General features: G+C 44.0%; 1 pseudogene; it reads left to right on the top strand.

The window, feature by feature from the left end:
• Nucleotides 1-6103: 6103 nt before the first annotated feature.
• Nucleotides 6104-8121, top strand: LOC100341446 (ganglioside GM2 activator pseudogene; annotated as a pseudogene).
• Nucleotides 8122-20093: the final 11972 nt, after the last annotated feature.

Here is a 20093-nt window from a genome sequence, read left to right as displayed (position 1 = left end):
ATGCTGTTTTGATTACAACTGCCCTGTAGTATGTCCTGAAATCTGGTATTGTGATGCCTCCGGCTTTGTTTTTGTTGTACAAGATTGCTTTAGCTATTCGAGGTCTCTTATGCCTCCATATAAATTTCAGCACCATTTTTTCCAGATCTGAAAAGAAGGAAGAAGGTCTTCGGTATCTTTATTGGTATTGCATTGAATCTATAAATTGCTTTTGGGAGAATGGGTATTTTGATGATATTGATTCTTCCAATCCATGAGCATGGAAGAATTTTCCATTTCTTGGTATCCTCTTCTATTTCTTTCTTTAAGGTTTTGTAATTTTCATCGTAGAGATCTTTAACGTCCTTGGTTAAATTTATTCCAAGGTATTTGATTGTTTTTGTAGCTATTGTGAATGGGATTGATCTTAGAAGTTCTTCCTCAGCCATGGCATTGTCTGTGTATACAAAGGCTGTTGATTTTTGTGCATTGATTTTATACCCTGCTACTTTGCCAAAATCTTCTATGAGTTCCAATATTCTCTTAGTAGAGTTCTTTGAGTCCCCTAAATAAAGAATCATATCATCTGCAAAGAGGGATAGTTTGAGTTCTTCCTTCCCAATTTGTATCCCTTTAATTTTTTTTTCTTGCCTAATAGCTCTGGCTAGAACTTCCAGAACTATATTGAATAGCAGTGGTGAGAGTGGGCATCCCTGTCTGGTACCAGATCTCAGTGGAAATGCTTCCAACTTTTCCCCATTCAATAGGATGTTGGCTGTGGGTTTTTCATAGATTGCTTTGATTGTATTGAGGAATGTTCCTTCCAAACCCAGTTTGCTTAGAGTTTTCATCATGAACGGGTATTGTATTTTATCAAATGCTTTCTTGGCGTCTATTGAGATAATCATATGGTTTTTCTTCTGCAGTCTGTTAATGTGGTGTATCACATTGATTGTTTTGCACACATTAAACCATCCCTGCATAGCAGGGATAAATCCCACTTGGTCTGGGTGGATGATCTTTCTGATGTGTTGTTGCATTCTATTGGTGAGAATTTTATTGAGGATTTTTGCATCTATGTTCATATGGGATATTAGTCTGTAATTCTCTTTCAATGCTGCATCTTTTTCTGGCTTAGGAATTAAGGTGATGCTGGCTTCATAAAAAGAATTTGGGAGGATTCCCTTTTTTTCGATTGTTCTGAATAGTTTGAGAAGAATTGCAGTTAGTTCTTCTTTCAATGTCTGGTAGAATTCAGCAGTGAATCCATCTGGTCCTGGGCTTTTCTTTATTGGGAGGGCATTTACTACTGTTTCAATTTCTGTCTCAGTTATGGGTCTGTTTAGGTTTTCAATGTCTTCCTGGTTCAATTTAGGTAGGTTGCATGTGTCCAGGAATCATTTCTGATAGGTTTCCCTGTTTGCTGGCATACAAGTCCTTGTAGTAATTTCTGATGATTCTTTTTATTTCTGTGGTGTCTGTTGTTATGTTTCCTTTTTCATCTCTGATTTTATTGATTTGGGTCTTTTCTCTTTTTTTAGTTAGTTGGGCCAATGGGGTGTCAATTTTGTTTATTTTTTCAAAAAACCAGCTCCTCGTTTGGCTGATTTTTTGTAATGTTTTTCTTGATTCAATCCTGTTGATTTCTTCTCTGATTTTAATTATTTCTCTTCTCCTACTAGATTTGGGTCTGGTTTCCTGTGGGTTTTCTAGATCCTTGAGGTGAATTGAAAGCTCATCTATTTGGTGCCTTTCCAATTTCTTGATGTAGGCACCTATTGATATAAACTTTCCTCTTAACACTGCTTTTGCTGCATCCCATAAGTTTTCGTATGTTGTGCTGTTATCCTCATTTACTTCCAGAAAATTTTTGATTGCTCTTTTGATTTCTTCTATGACCCATTGTTCATTCAGGAGCATGTTGTTCAATCTCCATGTGTTTGCGTATGCTCTAGGGATTCCTGAGTTGCTAATTTCCAACTTCATTCCTTTATGGTCTGAGAAGCTGCATGGTATGATTCTAATTCTTTTGAATTTGTTGAGACTTGCTTTATGGCCTAGTATGTGGTCAATCCTAGAGAAGGTTCCATGTACTGCTGAGAAGAATGTAAAATCTTTAGCTGTAGGATTGAAAGTTCTGTAGATATCTGTTAGATCCTTTTGGGCTATAGTGTCGTTTAAATCTACTGTATCCTTGTTGATCTTCTGTCCTATTGATCTGTCTATTTCTGAGAGTGGAGTATTGAAGTCCCCCAGTACTATTGTATTGGGGTCTAAGTCTCCCTTTAAGTCTGTTAACAAATCTTTTAGGTAAACCGGTGCCCTGTAGTTAGGTGCATATACATTGATAATTGTTATATCTTCTTGTTGTATTGATCCCTTAATCATTATACAGTGTCCCTCTTTGTCACTTTTTTTTTTTTTGACAGGCAGAGTGGACAGTGAGAGAGAGAGACAGAGAGAAAGGTCTTCCTTTGCCGTTGGTTCACCCTCCAATGGCCGCCGTGGCCGGAGCACCGCGCTGATCCGATGGCAGGAGCCAGGAGCCAGGTGCTTTTCCTGGTCTCCCATGGGGTGCAGGGCCCAAGCACCTGGGCCATCCTCCACTGCACTCCCTGGCCACAGCAGAGAGCTGGCCTGGAAGAGGGGCAACCGGGACAGAATCCGGTGCCCCGACCGGGACTAGAACCCGGTGTGCCGGCGCCACTAGGCGGAGGATTAGCCTAGTGAGCCGCGGCGCTGGCCTCCTCTTTGTCACTCTTAACAGTTTTTGTGGTAAAGTTTATGTTGTCTGATATTAAGATGGCTACGCCCGCTCTTTTTTCATTTCTGTTGGCATGGTATATCTTTTTCCAGCCTTTCACTTTCAGTCTGTATGGATCTTTGTTGGAAAGATGCGTTTCTTGTAAGCAGCAAATAGATGGGTTTTGTTCCTTAACCCAATCAGCCAATTGGTGTCTTTTAACTGGACAGTTCAGGCCATTAACGTTCAATGTGACTAATGAAAAGTGGTAACTTTGCCCTGCCATTTGCCAAAGATAAGTTCTAATATATGCTTTGAATTCCCTGTGATCTTTTGCAGTGAGGTTTCCTTCCTTGGTTTCCTTCCTTTACCTTCTTTCATATTGATGACCGTGTTTCTGTGTTTCTGTGTGTAACACATCTTTAAGCATCTGTTGCAGGGCTGGACAAGTGGCAACAAATTCTTTCAATTTCTGTTTGCTATGAAAAGTCTTTATTTCACCTTCATTCACAAATGATAGCCTTGCAGGATATAATTTTCTGGGCTGGCAGTTGTTCTCTCTTAGTACCTGGGCTATATCTCGCCATTCCCTCCTAGCTTGTAGGGTTTCTGATGAGAAGTCAGCTGTGAGTCTGATTGGAGATCCTCTGAGAGTAATCTGACGTTTCTCTCTTGCACATTTTAGGATCTTTTCTTTATGTTTCACTGTGGAGAGTTTAATTACAACGTGTCGTGGTGAGGATCTCTTTTGGTCATGTTTATTAGGGGTTCTGTGAGCTTCCTGTACGAGGATGTCTCTGTCCTTCTCCAAACCTGGGAAATTTTCTGCTAATATCTCACTAAAAAGGCCTTCTAATCCTTTCTCCCTCTCCATGCCTTCAGGAACTCCTAGAACCCGAATGTTGGGTTTTTTAATAGTATCCTGAAGATTCCTGACAATATGTTTTAGATTTCTAATTTCCTCTTCTTTTCTTTGGTCTGACTGTGTCCTTTCCTGTTCTCTGTCTTCTAAGTCCGATATTCTCTCTTCTGCTTCACCCATTCTGTTTGTAAGGCTCTCTACTGTGTTTTTCATTTGATCTATTGAATTCTTCACTTCATTATGATTTCTCGTCACTATCACAGTTTCCTGTTCTACTAGTTGTTTTGTTTCATTTTGATTCCTCCTTAATATTTCATTTTCACGAGAGAGATTTTCTACCTTGTCCATTAAGGATTTCTGTAGTTCAAGAATTTGTTTTTGAGAACTTCTTAATGTTCTTATCAATTTTTTGAGATCTGCTTCTTGCATTTCTTCTATGTCATCATCTTCATAATCTTGAATTGGGGTGTCTTTTTCATTTGGGGGCGTCATGGTGACTTCCTTGTTTTTATTACCTTGGTTTTTGTGTTTGTTATTTGGCATATTGGAGATATTTGGTTTCTTCACTGTGGTGCTTTTTCTTGTTATACTATGACTCTAGATTAAGTGGACTGTCTGTTTTTGATGGAGCCTTAGAGGCTTGAGATGGGTGTGGCCTGAGAGGTCTGTTTGGTGTGCCAAAGGTGACACTCCCAGGTTAGGCGTGATAGATCTCTCTCTCTCTCTTTCTTTCTTTCTTTTTTTGATTCAAAAGGGAAGTAATTCCGCACAGCTGAACGAAGTTGGAGGTAGTTAGCAGGCAAATGATATACCCACAGGAGCCAGAGATCGGAAGCTCTTTCCCAAGGGCCACACAGGGAATCTGTTTGGCCCTCAGAGTGGGCTCAAATTCTCCTTCAGTCTCCCACTGGGTTGCCAAAGTTACGGAATTGTAGCGTCTCTGGAGAGTACTCACGTGAATTCTGTGAGTTCTCTCCCCCACCGTCTCTTTTTTCACAGTCTCAGTTCAGTAGCACCACAAATTTACTAGGTCCTAATCTCCTGTTAATTCGCCCCGCCCAGAGTCATGTTTTTCTGCTAGGCTCAGGGCCGGTGCAGACCTGAGGTCGCTCTGCTTATGACATATGTCCAAGATGGCGCCTGCTCTTTGTCTTGCTCGCCCTTGAGAGGTGAGCGGAGAGAAACCCATGTCGGTACCAGTCACCTTTTTTTTTTTCTCTCTCTCACTCTTCCAGTTAGCCTGGTGAACTTCCCCCCCTGGGGGTCGTTCCCTCTAGTCTCCTCTCTCCGCTTGCCTGCCGGTGTCTTGGGCTATTGAGGTTCGGCTCACCTCGCATTCCAGTGCTGGTATGTTGAGTCTGCCCCTGGTGTCCTGAACTGTGGGCTCCCACGCTCTCCACGCAGGTCCACTGTGAATCACACGTTCCGGAAGAGTTTCTTCTGCTGTTTCCTCCCCTCCTCTTCCTTGAACCTGCAGTATCTCCACTGTTATTAAACTGTCTCTCCCCGGACTATCAGTGTGCTCCCTTCCTATTCCGCCATCTTGCCTCCTCCCCTCACAGTGTCAGTTAGTATGGACTTTTTAAAAAAGATTTATTTATTTATTTGTTAGGCAGAGTTATAGATGGAGACAGGGAAAGACAGAGAGAGGTCTTCCATCTGATAGTTCTTCAGCAAACCTTTGCTGAGATATTCTATCTTCGGAAGATATTTGCATTTTTTTTTTGTAAATCAGGGCTATTGTTCTATAAGATTTTGCTTGTGTGTGTGTGTGTGTGGTTGTGTGTGTTCTTGCTGGATTTGGCCTCCAGAATAAGTTTGGAGTTGAGTTGGTATTCTTTTGTTTTTCTTCTTCTTTTTTTAAAGATGTATTTATTTATTCAAAAGTCAAAGTTACACAGAGAGAGGAGAGGCAGAGAGAGAGAGAGAGAGAGAGAGAGAGAGAGAGAGATCTTCCATCCGATTGTTCACTCCTCAGGTGGCCGCAATGGCTGGAGCTGCACAATCCGAAGCCAGGAGCCAGGAGCTTCTTCCAGGTCTCCCATTCGGGTGCAGGAGCCCAAGGACTTGGGCCATTTTCTGCTGCTTTCCCAGGCCACAGCAGAGAGCTGGATCAGAAGTGGAGCAGCCAGGACTTGAACTGTTGCCCGTATGGGATGCCGGCATTGCAAGCAGTAGCCACAGCGCCGGCCCCAACTGGGTACTGTTTATTGCTGATCTAATCTCACTATGATTTGATCAGGTTTTCTCTTTCTCTATGATTCAATCTTTGTGAGGTGCATAAGTCTAAGAATTTATCCATTCCTTCCAGGTTTTCAAATTAGTTGGCATGTAATTGTTTGATATTTATGGGTGGTTCCAAGATGGCAGAGTAGGGAGGGAGCTTACTGCTCTAGTCTAGATGATAGTTTAAAAAACTGGAAAGTATAGTCTCAGGGAAGAATTAGGAAAAAATGGCAGAGGAAACTCTTCCGTAATTAGAGGGACATGGTGGATCTATGTGGAGGGCATGGGCACCCATGGCTCGGGACCCTAGCTGCCGAGAGCCTCCACACCAGTGCTGGAAAGTGAGGTGAGATGAAACCGCAGTAGCCGGAGACACCAGCGGAAAAGCAGCAGGAAGAGCCTAGAGGGAACGAGGCTTGAAGGCTTGATCCCCATGGGGGATTGTGTACCTACCAAATTAGAGGAGAAAAACAAACTAAAAGGACAGACACGCTTTTCTCTCCCCAGTCACTTTACAATCATGTCCTGTAATAAGCCGAAAGTAGAGCAGGCACCATTTTGGACATATGTACCATCTATGCCAGCTCATGTCTCTAATGAACTTCTGTATTTCTGTGGTGTTGGTTTTATTTATTTATTAAAAAAAAATCTAAAGATTTATTTGAAAGGCAGAGTTACAGAGAGACAGAGGCAGAGAGAGAGAGAGAGAGAGAGAGAGAGAGAGAGAGATCTTCCTTCTGCTGGTTCACTCTCCAGATGGCCGCAACAGCTGGAGCTGCGCCGATCTGAAGCCAGGAGCCAGGAGCTTCTTCCGGGTCTCCCACACGGGTGCAGGGGCCCAAGGACTTGGGCCATCTTCTGCTTTCCCAGGCCATAGCAGAGAGCTGGATTGGAAGAGGAGTAGCTGGGACTAGATCTGGTGCCCGTATGGGATGCCAGCACTATAGGCGACAGTTTTAACCGCTGTGCCACAGTCCCGGCCCTTGGTGTTGGTTTTAATGACTCATTTTTCATCTCTGATTTATTTTTTTGAATCTTTTTCTTGCTTAGTCCACTAAAGGTTTGTCAATTTTTTTATCTTTATGAAAACCCAACTCTTTTTGTTGCTCCTTTGTATTTTTAAAGACCTGTTTTCATTTATTTCTGTTTCAGAGTTAATAATTTGTTTCCTTCTAGTAAATTTGGGTTTAGTTTGTTTTTATTTTTCTAGTTCCTTGAGGAGCAATGGCAGTTTGTTTATTGGAAATCTTTCTGCTTTTTCTCTTGTAGGGATCGATTAACACCAACTTTCCTGTTTTACTGCAACCCGTAGGTTTTGATAGCCTGTTGTTTGCTTTAAGAAATTTTTAATATGGTTTCCTAATTTATTTATTGGTTGCTCAGGAATATGTTGTTTAATTTTCCCATAGTTGTGTACTTTCTAAAATTTTTCTTATTATTCTTTTCTTGCACTATTGTTGGAAGATACTCAATATTTCCCTACTTAAAAATTTGCTTAGCCTTTTTTTGTGGTTTACTGTATGACATAGTTTGGAGAATGTTACATGCGCTATTGAGAAGACTGAGTATTCTGCATGGTTAGTTGGGATATTTTGTAAATATGTGTTGTGTCCCTTTGATCTATAGAATAGTTTAATTCTCCCATTTCTCTCCTCTGATTTTCTGTCTGGATGATCTACACACTGCTGAAAGTAGGCTCTTAAGATCTGCGGCAGTGAGCGCAGTGCAGAACTGCCCTTTGCGATGCACTGTTGGATGCAGGCTGCCCTCCTGGTCGGCCTGGGCTTGCTTTGTCTGCCCCTGGGGCCCCCGCACGCCTTTGCCAGAACTTCCCCAGCAGCTTTTCCTGGGCTAACTGTGATGAAGGGAAGAACCCTCCGGTGATCCAAAGCCTGACCCTGTCGTCATTCCCTGGAATGTGACCATCAGTACTGAGGGCAAGCCCCGTGTGCCCCTCGATTCTCCCCTGAAGGTGGCATTAACTGTGGACAGGGAAGTGGCAGGTTTCTGGATCCAGGTCCCCTGAATGGAACAGCTCTGCAGCTGCACCTGCGAAGGTGTCTGGGATGTGCTGGATGTGCTCATTCCCCCTGGGGAGTCCTGCCCAGAGCCCCTGCACACCCATGGGCTTCCCTGCCACTGCCCCTTCGAAGAAGACACCTACTCACTGCCCAAAAGCTAGTTCACTGTGCCTGTTTTGGAGCTGCCCAGCTGGCTCAGCTTTGGCAACTACCACACTGAGGGTGTCCTAGTCAGAGGCCAGGAGCAGCTGGCCTGCCTCAAGATCACTACCTCCCTGAAGGGCAAATAGTGTGGCATTGCCACAGCCCATGAGGGGAAGAGCTAGGTCTCTCTCTTCCTCTGTCTTGTGTTTGCCAAGGCTGAATTCCAGCCCTCTGCCCCATCTCTATCCCCTTTCTGCAAAGATTGCACTACCCTTACTGAAAATCATTTTGTGCCACTTAGATTTTTGGCTGGCGCAAGTAGCCTTAACCCAAAGAGGACATATTGGGCAGTTCTTGATGGCCCAGGACATCTGCTGAGCTGGCCACCTCATGGTCCTGCCCACCCTTATGGCTTCCCAAGAGCCTCGTTCATTTCCAAAGCAATCATGGAGTGGGAACCCATGTGTTTGGGGAAACTCAAGTTCAGACTGACCCAACCTTGGCCTCCTGAAGCACCCATGTGACTTTCTCCCTTTTCTTTCAGTCACTGACTTAAAAGCAGATAGAGCATATTAACATTTTTTATTCTACTCTAAACCATTCTTATAATGAAGGGGCTAAAATAGCTGATCTAGGTCTGCTCTTCACTTCATTTCTGTGATTAATTTCTTTTATGAGTTTGTCCAGGTAACACTGGGGCTTGGTATATCCTGGAGAGGCAGGGCATGTGTGGTGGGGAGTCCCTTAGGGGAGACAGTTGGGAATGTTTGATGTTTGAGGTCATTTACAAGCACAGGTTCCTGTAGTTCAAAGCAAGGGACTTAAAGGGTAACAAGGACCACTGGAAACATGCTGCATTGAGACCTGACTTCCATTTCTCCTTTTTTGGACAAAGAGAAGACCTACACTGGATAGGACACATTGTTGTTATAGTGTATACAACATAGCAGCATGTACACGAGGATCCAAGGCAGCTGAGGCCCAGTCTCCAGCTGGGGATGCTGGCAGGTCAGCATGTCCAGTCTGTGGGAGAGCACTTGTTCTCTATCTATACTTTGTGCCATAGAAGAACATTGTGTGTCCAGCCAGTATTGCCAGATAGTCTCCTTTTGGCATTGCATAGGCCCGAATCCAGATTTTTATATAAAATCTTACCTTTTAAAATACTAGCAAGTAATTAATCTTTTAAAATAGTGTGCAGTCCCACGGGCCACATGGATATACTCTTGGGTGTCAGTTTGCAACCTTGGATCTAATTGTATGGGCTTGTTCTTTAGTCTCAAGGCAAATCCTCTAGCACCATTTCTCCACTCAGAGGGTCCAACCCTTAGTGTGTGGCTCCAAGGAGAAGGCTCATCCAGTGCTGGTGAAGGTGTGGGCTGCCTCTCAGAGCTGTGAGCTTCAGGGATCACAAGACTTCCTGCTTCAGCCTCAGAGACCCACCGGGGACAGGGGCAGCTGCCAAAGAGTTGACGCCACCAGCAGCTGTTCTGTGGAGATGGGTGCAGTGAGGCAGACTCAGGTCAGGCTGCCCATGTCACCCACCACTGCACTGCACCACTGTGATGACTTGGACCCATGGCCCAGCCCTATGTCCTGGGGATCATTTGAAACTTGAAATGGCAATACATCTTTTATACTTTGAAAAAAAAAAAAGATCTTTTGCTATTAGTATATTGGAGTTTAATATCTCCCTTAAAAGGTCTATCATTATTTGTTTTATATATTTAGATGCTTGGATATTGTGTGCATACATATTTACAGTTGTTCTTTCTCTTGCAGAATTTTTTTTTAAAGTTTTTTTTTGTTGTTTATTTGAGAGAGTTTCAAGATAGAGGGAGACACACACATACACACACACACGCACACACACACAGCATAGATCTTCCATCTGCTTGTTTACTTCCCAGATGGCTGCAATGGGCAGGGCTGGGCCAGGTCAAAGCTAGAAGCCAGGAGCTTCCTCTGGATCTGCCATATAGGTGGTAGGGGCCCAAATGCTTAGGCCATCCTCTACTGCTTTTCCTAGGGCATTAACAGGGAACTGGATTAGAAGTAGATAAGCAGGGATATGAACTGTACCCATATGGGGGATGCTGGTTTTACAGGTAGCAGTTTTATTGGTTATTTCTTCCAGAATTGACCCCTTTAATATTATGTGATAACCTTGTCTTTTTTATTATTTTTGATTCAATGTATATTTTATCTGATGTAAGTATGGCCACTCCTGCTTTAATTTGGATTCCATTTGTATGGGATATCTTTATGCATTCAATCACTTTTTTTTTTTTTTTTTTTTTTTTTTTTAATTTTTGACAGGCAGAGTGGACAGTGAGAGAGAGAGACAGAGAGAGAAAGGTCTTCCTTTGCCGTTGGTTCACCCTCCAATGGCCGCCGCTGCAGCCGGCGCACCGCGCTGATCCGATGGCAGGAGCCAGGATCCAGGTGCTTTTTTCCTGGTCTCCCATGGGGTGCAGGGCCCAAGCACCTGGGCCATCCTCCACTGCACTCCCTGGCCATAGCAGAGAGCTGGCCTGGAAGAGGGGCAACCGGGACAGAATCCGGCGCCCCAACCGGGACTAGAACCCGGTGTGCCGGCGCCGCAAGGTGGAGGATTAGCCTATTGAGCCACGGCGCCGGCTCTCAATCACTTTTTTTTAAAAGATTTATTTATTTATTTATTTGAAAGTCAGAGTTACACAGAGAGAGGAGAGGCAGAGAGAAAGAGGTCTTCCATCTGTTGGTTCACTCCCTAATGGCCGCAATGGCTGGACCTACACCGATCGGAAGCTAGGAGCCAGGAGCTTCTTCTGGGTCTCCCACGTGGGTGCAGGGGCCCAAAGACTTAGGCCGTCTTCTACTGCTTTCCCAGACCATAGCAGAGAGCTGGATCAGAAGTGGAGTGGCTGGGTCTTGAACCGGCACCCATATAGGATACCAGCACTTCAGGCCAGGGCGTTGACCCGCTGAGCCACAGTGCCGGCCCCTCCATTCACTTTCAGTATATGGATGTCCATAGAGATGAGGTGAATTCCTTGTGAGCATCATAGAGTTGGTGCTTAAAAAATTCATTCAATCTTCCTATGTTATTTAATTGGAGAAGTTAATGCATTTATGTTTAAGATAATTATTGGAAGGTAAGGTCTTTCTATTGCCTGTTTGTTACTTGTTTTCTGTTTTTTTTTTTTTCTTTTTCTTTTTGTAGTTCTTTTCTCTTTCTTACCATCTTCCTTTCTAGTTGAGTGATATTCTTTAGTATAGTATGTTTTGATTCCTTGCTTGATATTTTTGGTGTGTAATTGTAGGTTTTTGCTTTGTGGTCACATGAGGCTTACAAAAAGCGTCTTTTGATTACACAAGCTATTTTGAAATAGTTAACAATTTAGCATTAATTATAAAGCTAAGAAAGAAACAAAGAAAACATACTAATTAAAAACTACATTTGCACTCTATTCCTCCCACATTTTTGAATTTTTGATGTCTTATCTGCTTTTTTTGTATTTCCTGTCTCTTTCCATATTAATGTAGTTATTTTGTTTTTAATTTTCATCCTGAAGGTATAAATGGTTTACACACCACATCCACTACCTTAGGATATTATGAATTTGTCTTCACAGTTACTCTTGCCAGGAAGTTTTATTTTTTAAGATTTATTTATTTATTTGAAAGTCAGAGTTATACAGAGAGAGGAGAGGGAGAGAGAGAGAGAGAGAGAGAGAGAGAGAGAGAGAGAAAGTCTTCCATCCAATTATTCACTCCCCAACTGGCCGCAACGGCCAGAGCTGTGCTGATCTGAAGCCAGAAGCCAGGAGCTTCCTCCAGGTCTCCCACGCAGGTGCAGAGGCCCAAAGATTTGGGACATCTTCTGCTCTTTCCCAGGCCATAGCAGAGAGCTGGGTCAGAAGAGGAGCAGCCGGAACTAGAACCAGTGCCCATATGCCAAGGCATTAACCCTCTGTGCCACAGCGCCGACCCTGGGAGTTTTTTTTTTGTTTGTTTGTTTATTTTTCCCCTACTTTATTTATTTAGTTTTAGAAAGCTTTTATTTAATGAATACAAATTTCTTAGGCACAGCTTTAGGAATATAGTGGCTCTTCCCCCCCACACCCACCTCCCACCCCTACTCCCGTCCCACTTCCTACTGGCCAGCGAGTTTTATACCTTCCAATGTTTTCTTGTTACTTGCTAGTATTTCTTTGTTGCAGTTTGAAAAATCCCGTTTACTATTTCTTGTAAGACACGTCCAGTGGTGATAAATTCTCACAGTTTCTGTTTGTCTGGCAATGTCTTTACCTCTCCTTCCTTTCCGAAGGATGGCCTTGCTGGGTACAGTATTGTTGGTTGGCAGTTTTTGTTTGTTTGATTCCCTTCAGCATATCTCATCCGAGTCCCTCCTTGCCTGAAGGGCTTCTGCTCAGCAGTGCACTGTCAGGCAGATCGGAACATCCGTATGCACTATTAGCTCTTTTTCCTCGCTGTTTTGAGGATTGTCTTCTTGTGTTTAAACTCCGAGAACTGATTACAATATTGCATGGGATAGACTTGGTTGAACTGAATCTGACTGGTGACTTGTGAGCGTTCTGTCCCTGGATATTTCTATTCTTCTCCAGATTTGGGAAGTCTTCCGTTACGGTCTCCTTGAATCAGTTTTCTACCCACTGCCATTCTCAGATTCCACTTAACTGCCCCAGATCTGAACGTTTGCTCATTGAACGCTGCCCCATGATTTCTACAAGCTTTCTCCATTCCTTTTCATTGCTCGCTTCCCATTTGTCTTCCCTGTCTGTGCATGCTCAGGTAGCTTTTTCTAAGCTCACTGATTATTCTTCTGTTTCATTGACTCTGCTGCTGATGCCTTTTATCACATTATTCACTTCTGGTGTGGGACTTCAACCTCCCTGTTATGTTCTTTCATGAACCACTGTATTGTTTCTATGTTTCAGTTTGTTGAGTTTCCTTAAAACAGCTGTTTGAATTCTCTTTTTGTGGGTCTGTATGCATTGGCCACTTTGTGGCTGGTTTCTAGTAATTCATTTTGCTTGTTAGGTAGAATTTTGGTTTCTTGAAAGTTCTTGGTGCTTATAGTCTGGCTTTTTTTTGTGTGTGCCCTACTTCCAGAAATTCTAATCAGGTAGTTTATCATTGCCTCTGTGTAGTCACTGCCACTGTTTTAGCACTAGATGGCACCCCAAGTCCAGGTTTGTTGGAAGTTCCTATTTGGCGTTTTGTCAACCGTTTCAGCATTAGAGGGTGCTCCAAACCCAAATTTGTTACAAACTCACCGTTAGTGTGTTGTTCAGGATGAACTGGGATTATGCCTAAATGCATAGTTGGTACCTGCAAACCTCTGCCTGGGCAAGGGTGGCCCGATGCCTCCTCCACAGTCACTGGCCTGTGGTCAGGTGCCCCAGAATTCTGCCCAACACTAGGACTCACTGTGGGAAGATCCAGCCCTAGGCTACAAAGCAAAAAATTGAGCCCACTTCTTCCTCCAAGTAGACTAATTCTGTTGCTGCCCGAGATTGGAGGGAGGATGAAGGGGGTGGTAGGCCACTGCAGTGGGCACTGCAGCTGCTGTAACACCAGGTTTCAGTGGAAGCCCACGGTCCACCAAGACCAGCACAGCACAGGGGCAGACAAAGGCATACACTGCTGTGGCCTGCCTGCTGCTGTATTGTGGTTTTGGATCAAGATTTCTGCATCTAGCCAGAGTTAATACTGACTGGGATACTAATCTATCCCACTGGGGCTGTTGGTCCCCACCTGGTACCCAGGCAGAACCAGAAGTTTTGTCTATGGGCTTGTCCTGCGCTGGGTTTCACTGTGGTGAACTTAGTTCTGAGTTACATGTCTGAGACTCACATTTATTTCTCTCTTCTTCTCTCAAGTGAGAGACATGTTTCTTCACACTGTGCAGCGTGGTGTTGGGAGAGGTGACACAGGCATCTATTTTCTTCCTGCCTTCTTCCACATGTCTTTTCTTATTGTCTTTCTAAAACAAGGTACTCAGATTTCTCACGTGGTGTCCTTAGCTCTTGGGAAGACAGTTTCCTGAGTGAATGTCCATTCAAGTTGATGTATTGTGGGAAGATGATCTCATTCTTTTGCTCACTTGGTCTCTCTGTCTCTCTCCCCTCTCTTCTCTTACTCCCAATAAACAAATAAAAGTTATCACTTATTAAGCTTGTGACTATAACATAAATTGAAAATATACCATCACAAAAATTAATCTCTGGAGACCATCTTTCTCTGCCAATCTCCATTTGTATTTTTTTAAAAAGATTTATTTATTTATTTATTTGAAAGTCAGAGTTATACAGAAAGAGGAGAGGCAGAGAGAGGTCTTCCACCCAATGGTTCACTCCCCAGGTGGCCACAACGGCTGGAACTGCGCCGATCTGAAGCCAGGAGCCAGGAGCTTCTTCCGGGTCTCCAACATGGGTGCAGGGGCCCAAGGATTTGGGCCATCTTCCATTGCTTTCCCAAGCCATAGCCGAGAGCTGGATCGGAAGTGGGGCAGCCAGGACTCGAACCGGCGTCCATATGGGATGCCGGCGCTTCAGGCCAGGGAGTTAACCCACTGCGCCACAGCGCTGGCCCCCTAGTTTGTATTTCTTTTGTGACTTATTCTTTCATATTCTTAATTATTTCCCCAAGGGTATAATTTTTTGGTTTACTGATAGTAACAGCTATTATGAATTTAGAGCCAGGTGCTATGAATTGTGCTAAGCAATCTCTAAGCCTTATTCCATTTTATTTTCACAACAACCTTTGAGGTTCCTGCTATCATTCACACATTAGAGAAATGGCAACTGAGTCCAGAGAGTGCTAAATGTGTCCCCTCAAATTCATTTGCTAAAACTCCATTGCCCATGTGATGGTATCAGCTGAGACCTGCAGGAGGTGATTATGTCATGAGGAAAGAGTCCTCAAGAATGGGATTGGCACTCTTATCCACAAGGTATATGGGAGCTGCTGCCGTCCTTCCTGCCCCTGCTGTCCCGTCCGCCATGTGAGGGCTCAGCGTTCCCTCCCTCTCACCCCACACCCCCATATGCAGCAAAAGGCTTCCACTCTGGAAGCAGAGAGCAGGCCTCTCCAGGCACCAACCTCACTCAAATAGAAATCGTAGGCTTCCCAAGTTCCAGAACTGTGAGAAATAAATCTCTTTCCCATATAAATGACCAAGTTTAAGGTATTTGGGTCATGGCAGCCCCAGCGGACTAAGAGAGAGAGTGTAATATGATCAGACCGTAAGTAACGGGATTTGTACCAAGGTTAACCCAACATAGACTGTAAGTGTTTCCATCATCCCTAAGCAGGGTCACTGCTTATGGTTGTAGAGATTATGTTCCAGCTGGCCCAGAGGGAAGCGTTGAGACTGAAGCACAGTGTGTCCTTATCAAGTCGCAGGCTCTGGTGTGGGCCTACATCCAGGCGGACCAGGGGAAGCTGTTTGTAATTTCTTAGGCTGCATTTCCACTGACTTCCAGGAGGCATGATTTGTTCCAAGAAGGAGGCACAGACTGCCTACTACTGCACCTGTTTAGTGGTGGGAACCTAGCTCTCCTCATCCCTTCCTTCTTCCTCTCACAGCTGAATCACTACCGTAAGGGGCCATTTCCAAATTTCCTCGGGGGTCTCAATATCCCACCCTCGGTGATTTAGATTGGATGTGAATCAGTGTAGCAAGATCACTAAATCACATTACTGATATAAATATATTGCACCCCCAGGGATGCTTGGGAGGGCAAAGTCGAAGAGTTATGCCACAAAGTATGACATCAATAATTTTAGCCTTGAACATTATTCTTTTGTCAGATATTTGAAAAAATACACACAAGACCTTCTTCCCCAGCCATTCCAGGTCATGGAGCAACTTGTAGTACATCGTTCAGAGAGCCCTTGTGAGCTGCAATCTTTGTAAAGACTGCTTTTCCAGGGAGTGTCTCTGTTTATCCCTCCCCTGCTTATGACAGTCAGATTTGCTCCTGTCTCATCTACATGCATAGTACTTCCAAAGCATGAATACAGGCTTGGCCATTTTGTAAATTACATAATTTAAAATGCTGAGATTAATTAAAATTAAGTTGAAATATGTTGTCATTTGTGGATGTTTTATTTTTTGGAAATAATTTATGTAGTTAAGAATCAGAATTCCAAATCTGACACCTGCTGGCTATATTATCCTCAGTAAATTTCTTCTAATTCTTTTTATTTTTTTGGGGTTGTTTCCAGGGTTAAAGTTTGGCATACAAAGTTGCTATGGCCAAAATGTTAATTCAATATATTCCCTTGTATGTAAAATAAGCATGCCCATAACTTCAAATGGTAATGAACCTATAAAAGTCTCACTGGGTGGAATCATAACCACGATCCACAAGAAACAAACATCAGGAGCCACAAAGCAGCAACAGGTTCTTATGTGATATACTTTAGATTTTATACAAATTCTCACTTTGGTCTAGGAGTATATCACCTCCAATAATTAGCCTGACTTGCCATAAGTAATTATTTTTTTTTCCCTAAGGAAAAAAAATAGTCTTTCATCCTCACCAAGTACCTAAGGCAAAAAGGCATGGACTAAGCCAGAGGATTCCTATTACAGATGAGGAAATTATTTTTTTCTCTTTAAGCCTCAAAATTTCCTCCTGGGAATAAAGGAGCTAATAGGATGCATATTCCCCCACTTTCCTTTCTCTGAGGGAACAGTTGGATGATTAATGAGATAATGAATGTGAGGAGAAATCCCTGGAGGAAAGACATTTCATAAACACAGAGTGAAGACTGGCTGACTCACTGATTCCAGCAGCCCAGAGGTGTGGGTAAATCCTTTGGTGTGAATCCCAGCTACTTAGCCCGTCTGTCTACCTCACGTGCACCTTAAAAACTGGACTTTGGAGCATTTCCTCAATGTCAGACTTGTCCTACTTCGGGCAAAATCCATCCAGTTTGTAATTAACACCAAATGTTTATGAAATTCAATAATTTACCTCTCAGTGCTTTTGCGAAGTGGGAGGCAGAATAGTGCTCAGGACTAATATGGAATTGAATGGCTACTGCATGAGATCAAGAGCTGCTTGCGGGGCCGCGCTGTGGTACAGTGGGTTAATCTTCAGCATCCCATATGGGCGCCACTTCTAGTCCCGGCTGCTCCTCTTTCCGATGCAGCTCTCTGCTATGGCCTGAGAAGGGAGCACATGATGGCCCAGGTGCTTAGTCCATAGACCCATGTGAGAGACCCAGAAGAAGCTCCTGGCTCCTGGTAGATCGGCCCAGCTCTGGCCTTGCGGCTATTTGGGGAGTGAACCAGCAGATGGAAGAGTCTGTAGCTCTACCTCTCAAATAAATAAATAAAATAAATATTGTTAAAAAAGAGCTGCTTGCTCTTTTTATAAAAGAGCTCTTCGATTGCCGGCGCCGTGGCTCAATAGGCTAATCCTCCACCTTGCGGCGCCGGCACACCGGGTTCTAGTCCCGGTTGGGGCGCCGGATTCTGTCCCGGTTGCCCCTCTTCCAGGCCAGCTCTCTGCTATGGCCAGGGAGTGCAGTGGAGGATGGCCCAGGTGCTTGGGCCCTGCACCCCATGGGAGACCAGGAAAAGCACCTGGCTCCTGGCTCCTGCCAGGATCAGCGCGGTGCGCCGGCTGCAGCGGCGGCCATTGGAGGGTGAACCAGCGGCAAAAGGAAGACCTTTCTCTCTCTGTCTCTCTCACTGTCCACTCTGCCTGTCAAAAAAAAAAAAAAAAAAAAAAAAAAAAAAAAAAAAAAAAAAGAGCTCTTCGAATAAAAAGTCCTACCCCAGAATCAGACAAATCATATATACATATATACATACATGTATATATATAATTTGTTTATTTGAGAAGCAGAGAGTAGGAGAGACAGAGACAGAGAGAGAGAGAGAGAGAGAGAGAGGTCTTCCACATTGTACCTCTGGCTCTGTGGGCTGACATGGAAAACAGTTCCAGAAGAACAAGTAAAACAGTGATTTTTCCAAGCCAACACTTGTGTTACATGAGAGTCATTGCATTTTTGTTAGATTAGAAAACTAGTCGAGAGGCACAGTGCAGTTGATACACATTTAAAGTTGTTGTGTACCTGATGGGTTGACTATTAAAAGATCATTGTAAAACGCCCCCTCCCCCGCCCCCGCATGTACTCCAGGGCATGGCTTCCTTCGCTCAGCTTCATGTGTCGGTGCTCCTCTGTTTGCTTTTCATAATATTTTTTAAAAACATTTCTTGGCTGCTGATGGTTCTCATCACTCCTTCATCATTGCAGATTTAGAAATAAGTTCATTAGATGGCACCTCTGGTCACTGGGATAAAATTATGTCCATGTCCCACACCATACACAGAAAAAAGCTCCAAAAGGGATAGGGATTTATGTATTTATTTTTACAATTTTATTTAAGTTATACACGTTTCATGTATTTCATATATGCAGGTTTAGGAACAGAGTGATACTACGCACCCCTCCTCCCCTGCCACCCCTCCAACCCTTCTTCCTTTTCAGGGACAGGGATTTCAGTGTGAAAGGTGAAAGCATGTAAGTAGGTGAAGAAAGCATGAGTAAATTCCTCTTTAATCATGGACAGGGAAAGGCTCTTTAATCATGACTTAAGGGGCGGTGCTGTGGCACAGTGGGTTAACGCCCTGGCCTGAAGCACTGGCATCCCATATGGACACGGGTTCTAATCTTGGCTGCTCCTCTTCCAGTCCAACTCTCTGCTATGGCCTGGGAAAGCAGTGGAGGATGGCCCAAGTCCTTGGGCCCCTGTACCTGTGTAGGAGACCAGGAGGAAGCTCCTGGCTCCTTGCTTAGGATTGGTGTAGCTCCGGCTGTTGCGGCCATCTAGGGAGTGGACCAGCAGATAGAGGACCTCTCTCTCTGTCTCTACTTCTCTCTGTAACTCTGTCTTTCAAATAAATAAATCTTTTTAAAAAAATCATGATTTGGGGCTGGTGCTGCGGCTCACTAGGCTAATCCTCCACTTGTGGCGTGGGCACCCTGGGTTCTAGTCCCGGTTGGGGTGCCGGGTAATAGTCCCAGTTGTTCCTCTTCCGGGCCAGCTCTCTGCTGTGGCCCGGGAAGGCAGTGGAGGAAGGCCCAGGTCCTTGGGCCCTGCACCCACATGGGAGACCAGGAGGAGGCACCTGGCTCCTGGCTTCCGGTCAGCGCAGCGCGCCAGCCGTAGCAGCCATTTGGGGGGTGAACCAACAGAAGGAAGACCTTTCTCTCTGTCTGTCTGTCTCTCTCTAACTCTGCCTGTCAAAAAAAAATCATGACTTAAAATCCAGGTTCAATAAAAGTAAAGATTAAGAAATATGACCATGTGAAAATTAAAAATAAATTTCCATAGGATGGGCATTGTGATACAATGAAGCTGCCACTTGGGACACCCACATACCATACTGGAGTCCCAGCTAGTCTGCTTCTGATTCAGCTCCCTGCTAATGTGCCTGGGAGAGCAGAAGATGATGACCTGGGCTCCTGCCACCCATTTGGGAGACCAGGATGGAGTTCCTGGCTCCTGGCTCTGGGTTGATCCAGCCCAGGCTGTTGTGGCCATTTTGGGAGTGAACCAGCAGATAGAAGATCTCTTTCTCTCTGGCTTTTTCACCTTTTCTCTCTCTGTCAGTCTACCTTCCAAACAAATACATGAATAAGTAAAATTTTTTTAAAAAAGTTTTCATCACAGACACACACACACACATATACACACACACAAACACACACACACCATAAACAAACCCAAATATAGTTGATAAATTAGGAGAAAATATGTGTAATATTTATGTACTACAGAAAAGAGCTTGCAGACACTAAGACAAAGGAATGAGACCTGCTGGAAGATGGGGGTGGGAGGAACCATGAACAGAAACAAAAATATGTAAGTGAATCTCAAATATATGAAAAAATTCCATTCACTTATAATTACAGAAATGCTCATTAAAACAGTGCCATGGTGTAATTTGTGAGACTGAGAAACTAAAAAACACATCGGTGTGTCCTGTTACTGAGACCGTGAGGACACAGACACTGCCTGAGAAGGCTCAGGTGAGAATGCTCACCACAACCGCCCTGGGGAGGCGAGTTGGTAATACCCAACAAA

Source organism: Oryctolagus cuniculus, chromosome 4, assembly GCF_964237555.1.
Source record: "Oryctolagus cuniculus chromosome 4, mOryCun1.1, whole genome shotgun sequence".
Classification (NCBI taxonomy): Eukaryota; Metazoa; Chordata; class Mammalia; order Lagomorpha; family Leporidae; genus Oryctolagus; species Oryctolagus cuniculus.
Note: the sequence above shows the minus strand (reverse complement) of the source record. Positions and strands in the feature narration are given on the sequence as shown.